The following is a 13501-nucleotide window of genomic DNA, read 5'->3' on the forward strand; positions in this document are numbered from 1 at the left end:
ACTAAGGAAAAATAGAAAAGAGGTGAAATATAAGCTGGTTTGGGTGGGGGGTGGTGGGACAAGAAGAGCTGGATAGAGGGCCAGTGATAGGTGGAGATAACCAAAAGATGTCACAGACAAAAGGACAAAGAGGTGTTGAAGGTGGTGATATTACCTAAAGGAATGTGCTAATTAAGGGTAGAAAGCAGGACAAGCAAGGTACAGATAGCCCTAGTGGGGGTGGGGTGGGGTGAAGGGATCGAAATAGGCTAAAAGGTAAAGATAAAACAATGGATGGAAATATATTTAAAAATAATGGAAATAGGTGGGAAAAGAAAAATCTATATAAATTATTGGAAAAAACAAAAAAGAGGGGGGAAATCGGAAAGGGGGTGGGGATGGAGGAGAGAGTTCACGATCTAAAATTGTTGAACTCAATATTCAGTCCGGAAGGCTGTAAAGTGCCTAGTCAGAAGATGAGGTGCTGTTCCTCCAGTTTGCGTTGAGCTTCACTGGAACAATGCAGCCAGCCAAGGACGGACATGTGGGCATGAGAGCAGGATGGAGTGTTGAAATGGCAAACGATAGGGAGGTCTGGGTAATGCTTGTGGACAGACCGAAGGTGTTCTGCAAAGCAGTCACCCAGTCTGTGTTTGGTCTCTCCAATGTAGAGGAAACCGCATTGGGAGCAACAAATGCAGTAGACTAAGTTGAGGGAAGTGCAAGTGAAATGCTGCTTCACTTGAAAGGAGTGTTTGGGCCCTTGGACGGTGAGAAGAGGGGAAGTAAAGGGGCAGGTGTAGCACCTTCTACGGTTGCATGGGAAGGTGCCGTGGGAGGGGGTTGAGGTGTAGGGGGTGATGGAGGAGTGGACCAGGGTGTCCCGGAGGGAACGATCCCTGCGGAATGCTGCCGGGGCGGGGTGAAGGGAAGGTGTTGGACTCGAAACGTCAACTCTTTTCTTCTCCACCGATGCTGCCACACCTGCTGAGTTTTTCCAGGTAATTCTGTTTTTGTGAAGGGAAGATGTGTTTGGTGGTGGCATCATGCTGGAGTTGGCGGAAATGTCGGAGGATAATCTTTTGTATGCGGAGGCTGGTGGGGTGATAAGTGAGGACAAGGGGGACCCTATCATGTTTCTGGGAGGGAGAAGAAGGCGTGAGGGCGGATGCGTGGGAGATGGGCCGGACACGGTTGAGGGCCCTGTCAACGACCGTGGGTGGAAAACCTCGGTTAAGGAAGAAGAAGGACATGTCAGAGGAACTGTTTTTGAAAGTGGCATCATCAGAACAGATGCGACGGAGGCGAAGGAACTGAGAGAATGGGATGGACTCCTTACAGGAAGCGGGGTGTGATGAGCTGTAGCCGAGGTAGCTGTGGGAGTCGGTAGGCTTGTAATGGATATTGGTGGACAGTCTATCACCAGAAATTGAGACAGAGAGATCAAGGAAGGTAAGGGAAGTGTCAGAGATGGACCATGTGAAAATGATGGAGGGGTGGAAATTGGAAGCAAAATTAATAAATTTTTCCAGGTCCAGACGAGAGCATGAAGCAGCACCGAAGTAATCATCGATGTACCGGAGAAAGAGTTGTGGGAGGGGGCCGGAATAGGACTGGAACAAGGAATGTTCCACATACCCCATAAAGAGACAGGCATAGCTGGGGCCCATGCGGGTACCCATAGCCACACCTTTTATTTGGAGGAAGTGAGAGGAGTTTAAGGAGAAATTGTTCAGTGTGAGAACAAGTTCAGCCAGACAGAGGAGAGTAGTGGTGGATCGGGATTGTTCGGGCCTCTGTTCGAGGAAGAAGCGGAGAGCCATCAGACCATCCCGGTGGGGGATGGAGGTGTAGAGGGATTGGATGTCCATGGTGAAGAGGAGGCGGTTGGGGCCAGGAAACTGGAAATTGTTGATATGATGTAGGGTGTCAGAGGAATCACGGATGTAGGTGGGAAGGGACTGGACAAGGGGAGAGAGAATGGAGTCAAGATAGCAAGAAATGAGTTCCGTGGGGCAGGACACGATCGGTCTGCCGGGACAGTCCTGTTTGTGGAGTTTGGGTAGGAGGTAGAAGCGGGCTGTCTGAGGTTGGGAGACTATCAGGTTGGAAGCTGTGGAAGGAAGATCTCCAGAGGAGATGAGGTCAGTAACAGTCCTGGAAACAATGGCTTGATGTTCAGTGGTGGGGTCATGGTCCAGGGAGGGGTAGGAAACTCTGTGACAGGAAACCAGCCTTTAAAAAGATGGTGGGCCCCACTTTGATCTGCTTGCAAGTATTGTACATCTGCTTCATGCAAACTTAAGTTACATTATGAAATCAGAGTTCCATTTGGTGACACCCTTCTGCCAGTGTTGCCTCTTTCCACGGGTTGATGCAGGAACAGTCATTTTCCCCACCCACAAATGGGGCAGAGACCTGAGGAAACTGGACCTTGCTCCAAAATGTTCCACGCCCACCCAAATTACACCATGAAACTCACAGATTTTAAGAACCTGAATATTTAACTTCAAATCAACATAAAGTATATTATAACAGTTAATTGTTACAAGCCATACTTTACCAAAAAATGATTTTATGAATTTACTGGCTGAAAATCACTAAGTTGTAAAAGGACTGAAGCAGAAAGCTGTTAAGATGGCCACCGAACAGACAAACATACGAACAAAGAGCAGGAGTTGGCCATTCAGCCCCTCGAGCCTGCTCTGACTTTTAATAAAATCATGACTGACCTGATAGTAACCTGAAATCTCACTTACCCCCCTGATAACCTATCACTCCCTTATTTATCAAGAATCAATCCACCTCTGCCTTAAAGATATTCAAAGACTCTGCTTCCACTGCTTTTTCAGGAAAAGAATTCCAAAGAGTCGCTACCCTCTGAGTGAAAAAAAATAGCCTCATCTCTGTTTTAAATGGACGATCCCTTATTTTTAAGCAGTGATCCCTAGTTCTAGATTCTTCCACAAGAGGAAACATCCTCTCCACATCCACCCTGCCAAGACCCCTCAAGATCTTATATGTTCAATTAAGTCACCTCTTACTCTTCTAAACTCTAGCGGATACAAGCCTAGCCTGTCCAACCTTTCCTCATAAGAAAACCCATTCCAGGTATTAATCTGGTAAACCTTCTCTGAACTGCTTCCAACACATTTACATCCTTCCTTAAATAAGGTGACCAATACTGCACACAATACTCCAGATGTGGTCTCACTGGTACAACTGAAGCACAACTTCCCTACTTTTGTATTCAGTTCCCCTCGCAATAAATGACAAAATTCTATTAGCTTTCCTAATTGCTTGCTGTACTTGCATACTAGCTTTTTGTGATTCATGAACTAGGACACTCAGATCCCTCTGCACCTCAGAGCTCTGCAATCTCTCACCATTTAGATAATATGCTTCTCTATTATTCTTCCTGCCAAAATGGACAATTTCACATTTTCCCACATTATACTCCATCTACCAGATCTTTGCCCACTCACTTAGCCTATCAATATCTGTTTCTAGCCTCCTTATGTCCTCTTTACAACTTATTTTCCTACCTATCTTTTTCTTATCAGCAAATTTGGCAACCATCCCTTCAATCCCTTCATCCAAGTCATTTATATAAATTGTGAACAGTTGAGGTCCCAGCACTGACCTCTGTGGCACACCACTCGTTACATCTTGCCAACCTGAAAAAGACCCATTTATGTCTACCCTCTGCTTCCTGTTAGCCAACCAATCTTCTATCCATGCCTTATATTCTGTCCAGTCTTTTGGCCTTCCACCTATCTTTGCACAATTATATGCTTTTTCTTTAAGTTTGATACTATCTTTAACATTTCTAGTTAACCACAGATGGTGTGTCCATCCCTTGGAGCTCTTACTCGTTATAATGTATCAATTCTGTGTATTCTGAAGTATCCCCTTTAAATGTCTGCCACTGCATCTCTATTGACCTATCCCTTAACCTAATTTGCCAATTCTCTTTAGCCAGCTAAGCTTTCAGACTCTCATAATTGCCTTATTTAAGCTTAAAAAATTAGTCTCAGATCCATTCCTCTCTCCCTCAAACTGAATGTAAAATTCAACCATATTATGGTTGCTGCTACCTAGGGGACCCTTCACTATGAGATCATTAATTACTCCCATCTCATTGCACAATACCAGCCTAGTATAGCCTGCCCTGTGATTGGCTCCAGAAGATGCTGTTCTAAGAAACTATCCTGAAACCATTCTATGAACTCCTCATCTAGGCTATCTTTGCTCATCTGACTTTTCCAGTCCATATGTAAATTAAAATCTCCAATAATTATCATGGTGCCTTTCTGACAAGGTCCATTATTTCTTCCTTTGTGCTCAACCCTACCATGTGGTTACTGTTAGGGGGTCTGTACATGACTCCCACAAGTGACTTCTTGCCTTTACAATTTCTCATCTCTACCCACACCATTTCCACATCTTGGTTTCCTGAATTTAGGTCCTTCTCTATTGCCTTAATACCGTCATTAACTAACTGAGCCACCCGTCCACTTTTTCCTCGCTTACTGTCCTTCCTAAATATCCTGTGCCCGTTAATATTCAGGTCCCAATCCATGCCCTCCTATAGCTATGTCTCTGTAATGGCTATCAAATTGTAGCATCAGGTGACTTTTGTGACTCAGGATGACCTCAAATCTATGAAAAGTTCTTAATTAAATTTCCCTGGGTGGGGTGCCCTTCCTTGAATTGACATTCTGAGACAAAGCTGTCTGTGGAATTCACATCTTCGATTGTCTATGGGCTTACCAAAATTTAAAATCCATGGATTCCCAGACTCACTGTCTCCAAACTTGAAATTTAACAAAGTGAGCTGTAGAGAAAGAGAGAGAGCTGTAGAAACCTGTAGGGACTAGACCACTGAAGGCGCAGCCATCAATGGTGAACTGATCAAAATAGAGGATGCTCAAGAGGCCAGCATTAAAGGAGCACAGATGTCTCAGAGGGATGTGCGGCTGGAGGAGATTGCAGAGATAGGAAAGGTAGGGCCCTGGATGGATTTGAAAACAAGGAGGAGAGTTGTTAAATTGAAGCGCTGCTTAAATGGGAATGTTGGGTGAATGGAATTGATATGAATAAGGAAACAGCAGAAGAGTTTTGGATATGATCTGAAGTCTATGGAGGATGAAAGATGGGAGGCCGGCCAGGGATACATTAAAATAGTCACGTCTAGAGGTAGCAAAGGTATGAATGTGAATTTCAGCAGCAGATGAACTGAAGCAGGAACAGAGTCACTCTTCTGGAGGTGGACAAAGGCGGTCTTAGTAATGGCTTGGATATGTGGTCAGAAGCTCATCTCAGGGTCAGTCTCAGCCAGTTGCCAGGGGCAGGAATGAAGTCAGTGCTGGGGAGTGGAGTTTGTGACAGAGACTGAAGTCCTCCCAATGTTTAATTGGAGGAAATTTCTGCTCATTCAGTAATGGATGTCAGTTAAACATTCCGATAACTTAGAAACAATTAGAATGTCGAGCTGGTGCTGAGGTGGAGCTGGGTGTCATCAGCATATATGTGGAACCTGATATGTTGTCTCCGAGGGACATTATGTGGTGAGAAATGGAGGGGTGGAGGCCAAAGGTAGATCGTTGGGGATACCAGAAACAATAATGCAGGAGCAAGAAGAGAAGGCATTGCAGGTGATTCTCTGTCTATGATTAAATAGATCAGAGTGGAACCAGGCGAGTGCAATCTCATCCAGGTGAATGACAGTGGAAAGGTGTTGGAGGAGGATGGTGTGGTCAGCCATGTCAAAGTTTGAAAGAAAATGAAGAAGGGCAAGGAGGGATACTCTACCTTTGTCACAGTCACGAAGGATGTTATCTTTAACTTTCATAGGGCTGTTTTATCCCCTTTTTAAAATCTCCCTTCTAACCCATTTTCTATCCTATTTTCCCAACCACTGCCCCCTACCCCCACCCCATTCCCTACAGGGCCATCTGTTACTTGTTCCATGTTGTTCTTTCACACAATGCTACCCTTGTTCTGCTATTATCACAAACTGCTTTTTTACCTTTATGCCTCTATCAGCATCATTTTTAACACTAACTACTCCCATTAAAACTCCCTTTGTCCTTTAGTTCAAGATATCCTTGTCAATCCCTCCTTTGTCCCCACTTATCGCTGGCCTTCTATCCAGCTCCACCTGCTCCACCCCCACTTAAACAGTATAAATTTCATTTTCCACTTCCCTTCAGCTCTGAAGAAGGGTCAAATGGACTTAAATCGTTAACTCTGTGTCTCACTCCACAGATGTTGCTAGACCTGCTGAGCTTTTGCAGCATTTTCTATTTTTCCTCTGTTGTCCCCTGCCCTGGCTTCTTCTGTGACTCCCCCACCACTGCACCGGCTTCCTCTATGACCTCCCCCCACCCTGGCTTCTTCCATGCCGCCCCCACTGGCCTCTTCTGTGGCACCTCACTGCCCCTGCAGGCTGTCAGGAACGGGTCTAGGCTCTGGAGACAGAAAGACAGAGACAGAGTGGGAAAGGAGGGAGAGAGGGTGAGTGGGAAAGGAGAGAGGGAGAGACAGTGTGAAAAGAGAGAGCGGGACAGAGTGAGAAAGGAGAGAGAGAAAGAGAGGGACAGAGTGAGAAAGAGGAGAAACAGAGTGGGGAGAAAGGGAGAGAGATAGAATGGGAAGAGAGAGAGAGAGAGATAGAGTGGGAAAGGGGAGAAAGAGAGAGAGAGAGACAGTGGGAAAGGAAAATAAGCAAACAGTTAAACTGAGTTTCAGGAGTGCTGTGGGTGAGACACAGAAGCTGTGCTACTTGGGGCTTGTTTGGGTGATTTAGTGTTATGTGATTTCAATGTATATAGTATTTCTGTTATATTCAGTGATTTATTTCATTTTGCAATTTAATCTAGCTAGGACTGCACAGTGCTGCAGTACAGTATTTCAACTTATACATTGGTTTTTCTGGGCAAAAAATATCTGAAGGAACCTGACTCCGGTTTTAACATTGATTCCTATGGGGGACCTGTGATTTACATAAAGTCGTGATTTTCAGGAACACAATCACAACTTTAATAGAGGACTTACTGTAAGCCTATGGATGGCAATAGCCTTGATCACAAGTGAATTGACATTCTGAAGTGAGGTGTGAATAGGGATGGTGTTAGTTGAGCCACTGGCAAAGTCCATAAGATGAGTATTGGAGGGGGGGGGGGTGGGGATGGATTGGATGAGGGGAAGATTGGTGAGATTGGCAAGATCAGCCCTGATGGAAAGGTTGCCGAGAAAGTAGAATGGGGTAGTTGCGGTTGCTGCTCATAAGGAGTTAGCAACATGTGCCTTGATGGGCCCTTTGAAGGATGCCGAGAGAGGCAGAGAGGGAAGCTGAATGGAACTCAAGCCTGAGGCAACTGTCGGAGAGTAGGGCAGTTGAGGAGCATTGAAGAATTGGGGATAGGGATTTGGGAGGTCAGAGTACCCTAGAGGAGTGAAATGCAAGGAGACATAACAACATGAGAGAAGAATCTAGGAGGGATAAAGAGAAAAGAAGTAAAAATGGGAATGGATGTCATGTACTCGGGTCCAGGTCAGCAGCCAAAATGCATATATGAATAGACCCAGGGAAAAATCAAATTATAAAGGCCTGGTTATATAGTAGGCATTAGGATGCACATATCCTGGTAGTAAATGGGGAATAGCGAGAAAGCAATAAGAAGGACCGCAGAGTTAAAGTTAGAAATCCCAGAGTGAGATAAAATTGGCATAGGTGGGGTTGACAAACCGTTGTTCAAGTTTGGAAACAGGTGTGTCAATAAGTGCTGAAGTTATTCAAAGGTTAGAGTATTATTGAAGGATGCGCTGATGGAGGTATTTCAGTCAGAATGAAGGTCCAGGCCATGTGCTGAATTGGTTGCAGGGCAGAAAGATGACAGTGAAATGAAAGGTCATTAAATAATCCAGAAGAGGTGGAGAAATGTAATTCAGCCCAGGAGAGTGGAACTCTGGCCAGGGACCATACTGTACCTGTAACTCAGGCATGTCTCATGTAGCCTGGAGGCTGGATTATAGCCCTGAAGTCATTCTATGTGGCCCCGGACCCACTATTCAAAATGCCAGAAAGACAGGTAAATGAGGTTGAAGATTCTGCAAGGGGTTGCTCCTCCAATCACAGGCCGTTATTCTCCCACGCTTGCTGATAATAGGCTCACTAGTGGGAGAGAACCAGTCTCTGATTGGATGAGCAGCAAACACCGGCAGAAGTAAGTGTGCTGAGGGGAGAAGGATTTGAAGGGGGCGTGGATAGAAGAGAGAGAGGCTCTGGAGCCTGGGAGAAAGAGGGAAGCTGTCTGGGCCAGGGGGACAGAGTCTGTGGGGCCCAGGGAGAGAAAGAAGATGCGGGACCCAGGGGGTCGATGGGGGTATTGCCGGGGCTGGTGGTGGTGGTGGGGTGGGGGGGGTAGGGGGGGCGGGGTTGTGTGAGAGAGAGAGGGAGAAAGAGTGTGTATTGTGAGAAAGGGAGGGAGTGTGTGTGTGTGAGAGGTGGAGAGAATGTGTGTTGTGAGAAAGGTGGAGGGGGGGTGAGTGTGCGTGAGAGGGAGAGTGTGTGTGTTGTGTGTGTGAGAGAGGGAGTGAGTGAGTCACTGTATGTCTGGCTCACTCCCAGGGCGGAGTTTTCCCAGCCCGCTGGCAGTGGATGTGATAGGTGACATGCGTGGAAAATATAGTGGGACCCACTTCACGACGGTGTTAAGGCAGGTCGTGATCTTCCGCTCTGCCCCCCGACGGCGGGATGCGTTTCCCGCCATCGATCGAAGGGGAGTTAATTCTAATACATTAGCATATAAATAAAAGGCCATCCCACCAGGCTCTTGGAACCCCATAGTATCGTCCGTCCACGTCGGCGGGAAAGCACACTGACGTGTTTCATAACAGCCGCAGTGCACTTGGCGTCCTTCACTTTGGGGGAACTGAGGTGAGTGAGCAACAGTGTTCACCACAGCTCACCTGTTGTTTACAGGCCTCAGGGGCGCCGGGGGGCGGGGGCAACTGATGCCTGGCCCTGCAGGCGACTGCTGAGGGGTGAGGGTGTCCAGGGGCAAGTGCTGGCCAGCCTCAGAGGCAACTACTGAGGGGGGGAGGGTCAAGTGCTGCCCTGTCGCTGCATCCCGCAGACAGGTGGGGGACAGGGTAAGCGAGGGAAGTGGCCACACATTAGGGACACCTGTATAAACTGACCAGGGCTCAGCAACTGAGGCAGATCAGCCGCAGCCACAGTGATATGATAGGAGTCAGGCTCCTAGCCTGCCCACCCATGCAAGTTACATGGAGGCGCCAAAGGGACACCAAGCGCTCCATACCTTATCCCCCCCCCACACAACCCCCCCCAACCACTCACCCCACCCCCCCCCCCGCCCCTACACCCTAGCACAGACTTAAAGCCCCCCGCCACTTTATTGGATTGCAGAGCAGTTGGACTGCACAGGTCGTACAATCTCCTCACCAACCCAGGCCATGTAGCAGTCACTGCTGGAGGTGCTCACAGTCCCTTGCAATCTCAGCATCCTGGTTTGGACCAGTGTCCCCCATGTCGCAGGCTGACAGGGCAGCCATGCAGTGCACTCATCCCTGCCCATCTGAGGGGTGACCAGCACTCTCCGGGAAGCATTAAGGGGCAGTCACACAGGGCCAGGAAAGGTGCTAAGTACAGCCATGATACCACTTCTCTCTCTCTTTCATGCTGCAGGAGGTGCACATCAGGATCATCGATCCTGGTGACCTAGCTGCATGTCTGATGGCCTACAGAGACCATAGAAGATGGAGGAGAGAGTGACTGAGGCACCTGGCTGTACAAAGGCAGGAGCAGCTACCTCATGAAGAAGGGGCAGCAGGGGTAAGGACCTGGCTGAGGAGATGGAGGAGCTGCATGTGAATGAGTGAATGGTGATGTCCCTTGCACTGGCAGTGAGTGAGGGCCCTGTGGATGTGTGATGGGTCTGTGAATTGGAAGTGATGAAATAGTGACTTACCCTAACAGAACGGAGGAGATTATTCATCCTTTTGCGGCACTGGGTGGCTGTCCTCCTCCGCAGGGCATTCATGCTGACCACTGCCTCCCAAGCTGGGTTGGTAACATTGTTACCCATCCTGCGGCCAGGGCAGGGGTAGAGTGCATCCCGGTGGGCCTCCACCGCATCCAGCAGTCGCTTGAGGGACCCATCATTAAAGCTGGGGCCTGCAGTCTTTTTGCATTTGCTGGCCATGTCTCCCAGGCAGCGGTGGTGAGCTGATGGTGATGCACGCTTTGCTGGCGGCTGCCTTTTAAAGATGGCGGCCAGCGTGATACAACAGCGGGGTGATGGCGAGCGGGTGAATGAGAGCCCGCCCGCCATGGAGATGGCGTGTTTTGCGGGAGTGAATATATAATGAGGCGGGCTCGGGAAGATACGGTGTGAAAGCCCGCCATTTTCATTGGCGGGTAGGAATCCATTTTACCCACCCGCTACTGCACTTAGTGCAACTCTGGATAAATTCAGCCCCCAGTCTCAGGATTCTCAGTCACCCTCATCCTCATTTACCAACATATACTCACACCCATTCTCACAGTGGGTGAGGGTGAGTGAGAAAACACCTTGAGACTGGGATTGAGCCACACACACACATTCACACCCTCTTACACTCCTATGGTCATTTTTATTAGTTACTTATTTTAAAAAAATTAATTTATTGCTTTGACATTGCTTTACTTTTGTTCAGCATGTTGTTTCTTTTCTTCATACTCAACTTTGTTTTGAAATTTGTGTACCTTACCAAAATCCCTTGAGTGAGAAAAAGATGGAAATGTAGGTGATAAACCTGTAATTCCAGTAAGTCAGGCACAGGCTCAGCAGTGAACAGCAGTGGTGGAAAGAGGGCTGTAAACTGATCAGAATTACCTTAAAATATAAGCAACAGATCAGAGATATAGCAGCTGAATCTTATGGTGATACCCAATGTAGAAGCATAGTCATTATGTCCAGAGAAATCCAGGAATTTGACACCAAATTTGAGAAAAGGTTCAGAGCTCACTCAGGAAGGCAGAAAGCAGGAATGGTCAGGGGCTGGACAGTGATGCGAGCAAACGAAGTCAGAGCAGGTGTAGGCTATTTGGCCCCTCAAGCTTCCTCTGCCATTTAATACGATCATGGATGATCTGATTGTAACCTCAACACCACATTCCCACCTACCCCCTATAACCTTTCACCCCCTTGCTTATCAAGAATCTATCTACTTATGCCTTAAAAATATTCAAAGACTTTGCTTCCACCACCTTCTGAGGAAGAGAGTTCCAATGAAAGACTCACTACCCTCTGAGAGAAAAAAAGTCCTCATCTCCATCTTAAATGGGTGCCTCCTTATTTTTAAACAGTGACCCCTAGTTCTAGATTTTCCCACAAGTGGAAACATCCTTTTCACATCCACCCTGTCAAGATCCCTCAGGATCTTATATGTTTCAATCAAGTCACCTCTTACTCTTCTAAACTCCAGCAGATACAAGCCTAGCCTGCCTAACCGTTGTTCATAAGGCAACCAATGCTTGTTTAAATTAGCAGTTAACTTGAAATTAGAGCTAAAAATGCACTCACTGTTAGAGCCAAGGGAACTTAAACAGTTTAAATAGTGTAAGAGAGGAGATTGGAAGAAAATGGGCCAAGGGTGGCAGTTCATGGCCAAATACGGCAGTTCATGGCCAAGTACAGAGGTGAACAATGAGGAACTCTCTAGGATGCTGACTGCCCAAGTCCCTCTTGAATACGAACTGCCCAATTCCAAAGTAATCTGCTATTCAAGGGAGTGTTGTGTGATTAATATGCTAACATGACAAAAGGTCAGTCTCAAATGTAGAAACTGACTAGTGATATGTTAAATACAGACTGCAATTTGAACTTTAAATGCACTGTAATTTTGAACGGTGGATTAGTCGTACTGTTGCTAAGTAAACTCAGCTTTGGCTAAAGTATGGGAATATATATGTTATTGTTGTACTTATGATCTTTTAGCTTCTGTTGATTGAATGGAGAATCTAATTTTGTTGTAATCATCAATTTGTAACATTATGAGATTATGAATTGGGCTATCATAGATGTTATTACATAAAGCAGTGTTAGTTAAAGTATTTCTCAATTAGATCAAAATTTAGTCGAAAAACAAAATTGTGAAATCGCTGGAATCATTTCAGAGCCAATTGGATGCTGTGAGGAGGTGGCTTTTAAGGCCATTCTGGATGAATGAGATGAGCTGGGCCAGATGGCCTTTGTCATCCATAATTACCTTGAGAACAAAGTGCAGAATCATGGTTAGAGTTCTTTTTATTTTGTTGCTAATGGAAGTTTACTGTGAGCGGGCTTTGTGTGGCGAAATTGCCAGGAACTTGGCCATGAACTGCCATCCTTGGTCAATTTTCTCCCAATCTCCTCTCTTGCACTATTAAAGCTACTTAAGTTCCCTTGGCTCTAATAGTAGGAGCATTTTAAGCCCTAATTTCAAGTTAATGCTTAGTTTAAACCATCACTGTCCATCCTCCGACCATTCCTGCTCTCTGCCTTCCTGAGCATATCAGTCAATTTTTTATGTCTCTGGCAGGAGAGGAGGCAAGTAGGAGTTATGTTATGCTTCATTCAATGCCATTTTGATGCCCTGCTGCGTACAGGCCTTGACCAACATTCAATAGCACCAATATTCATCCAAAGTGTGAAATGTTCTGAACCTGAAAGAGTGGAAAAATGTGTTGAAAGTAATTCCGTCAACGTTTCTCCTTCATTGTGCTGCACAGGCTGATGAAACCCCACTGCTGCAGTACCTCAGAGGTGGTGTTGCAATGGAAATCACATGCAAATAGAGGCTAATTGATGTCGAAATGAATGCTGCATTGATTGCTTTCTGCCCTTTAAATGAAGCAACCACTACAAATACAATAATTGCAGGACCTGTATTCATGGGCAGAATGAATCATTTTTCTAATTTATGCAGTGCAAAATAATCATCAGAACTATGTATTATAATCTATATAATGAAATATTACACAATATATATTACTCCAATATATTTAAATATAAATTAATGAGCAATATATATTACATGCTATTTAAAAAATTAGGCTTGAAAATATAAACTTAATAAAATTTACACCCAAGTTACTCTCTATATAATTCATAAATTATTAAATATTAATACGTAAGGAAATAAACATGTCAACATAGACCTAGAAATTTGAACAATCATTGCACCTAAACAAGTGGCCCCGAGATACGACGACTTGGCCCTCATTACATCAGACCAGCCAACTGCAGATGTTTGCTTTGTGTGCCTCAGCAGTTCCTCAGCAAAGACCATTGAATTGCAGGCCATTACATCGCCCTCAGGTAGGTGATCTGGTTAGGTATCAAACAGGGCCCAGAAGAGGGGGTGCACAAGGTGCAAAATACCGGGTCCTGGGGGCCAGGCTCATTATCACAAATGGTGTTCTTGCTGTTGTCTAGACTGAGCAGCCAAATTCAGACCTGACAGACCAGCT

Source organism: Cetorhinus maximus, chromosome 4 (genome assembly GCF_964194155.1).
Source record: "Cetorhinus maximus chromosome 4, sCetMax3.hap1.1, whole genome shotgun sequence".
In the NCBI taxonomy this organism is placed as follows: Eukaryota; Metazoa; Chordata; class Chondrichthyes; order Lamniformes; family Cetorhinidae; genus Cetorhinus; species Cetorhinus maximus.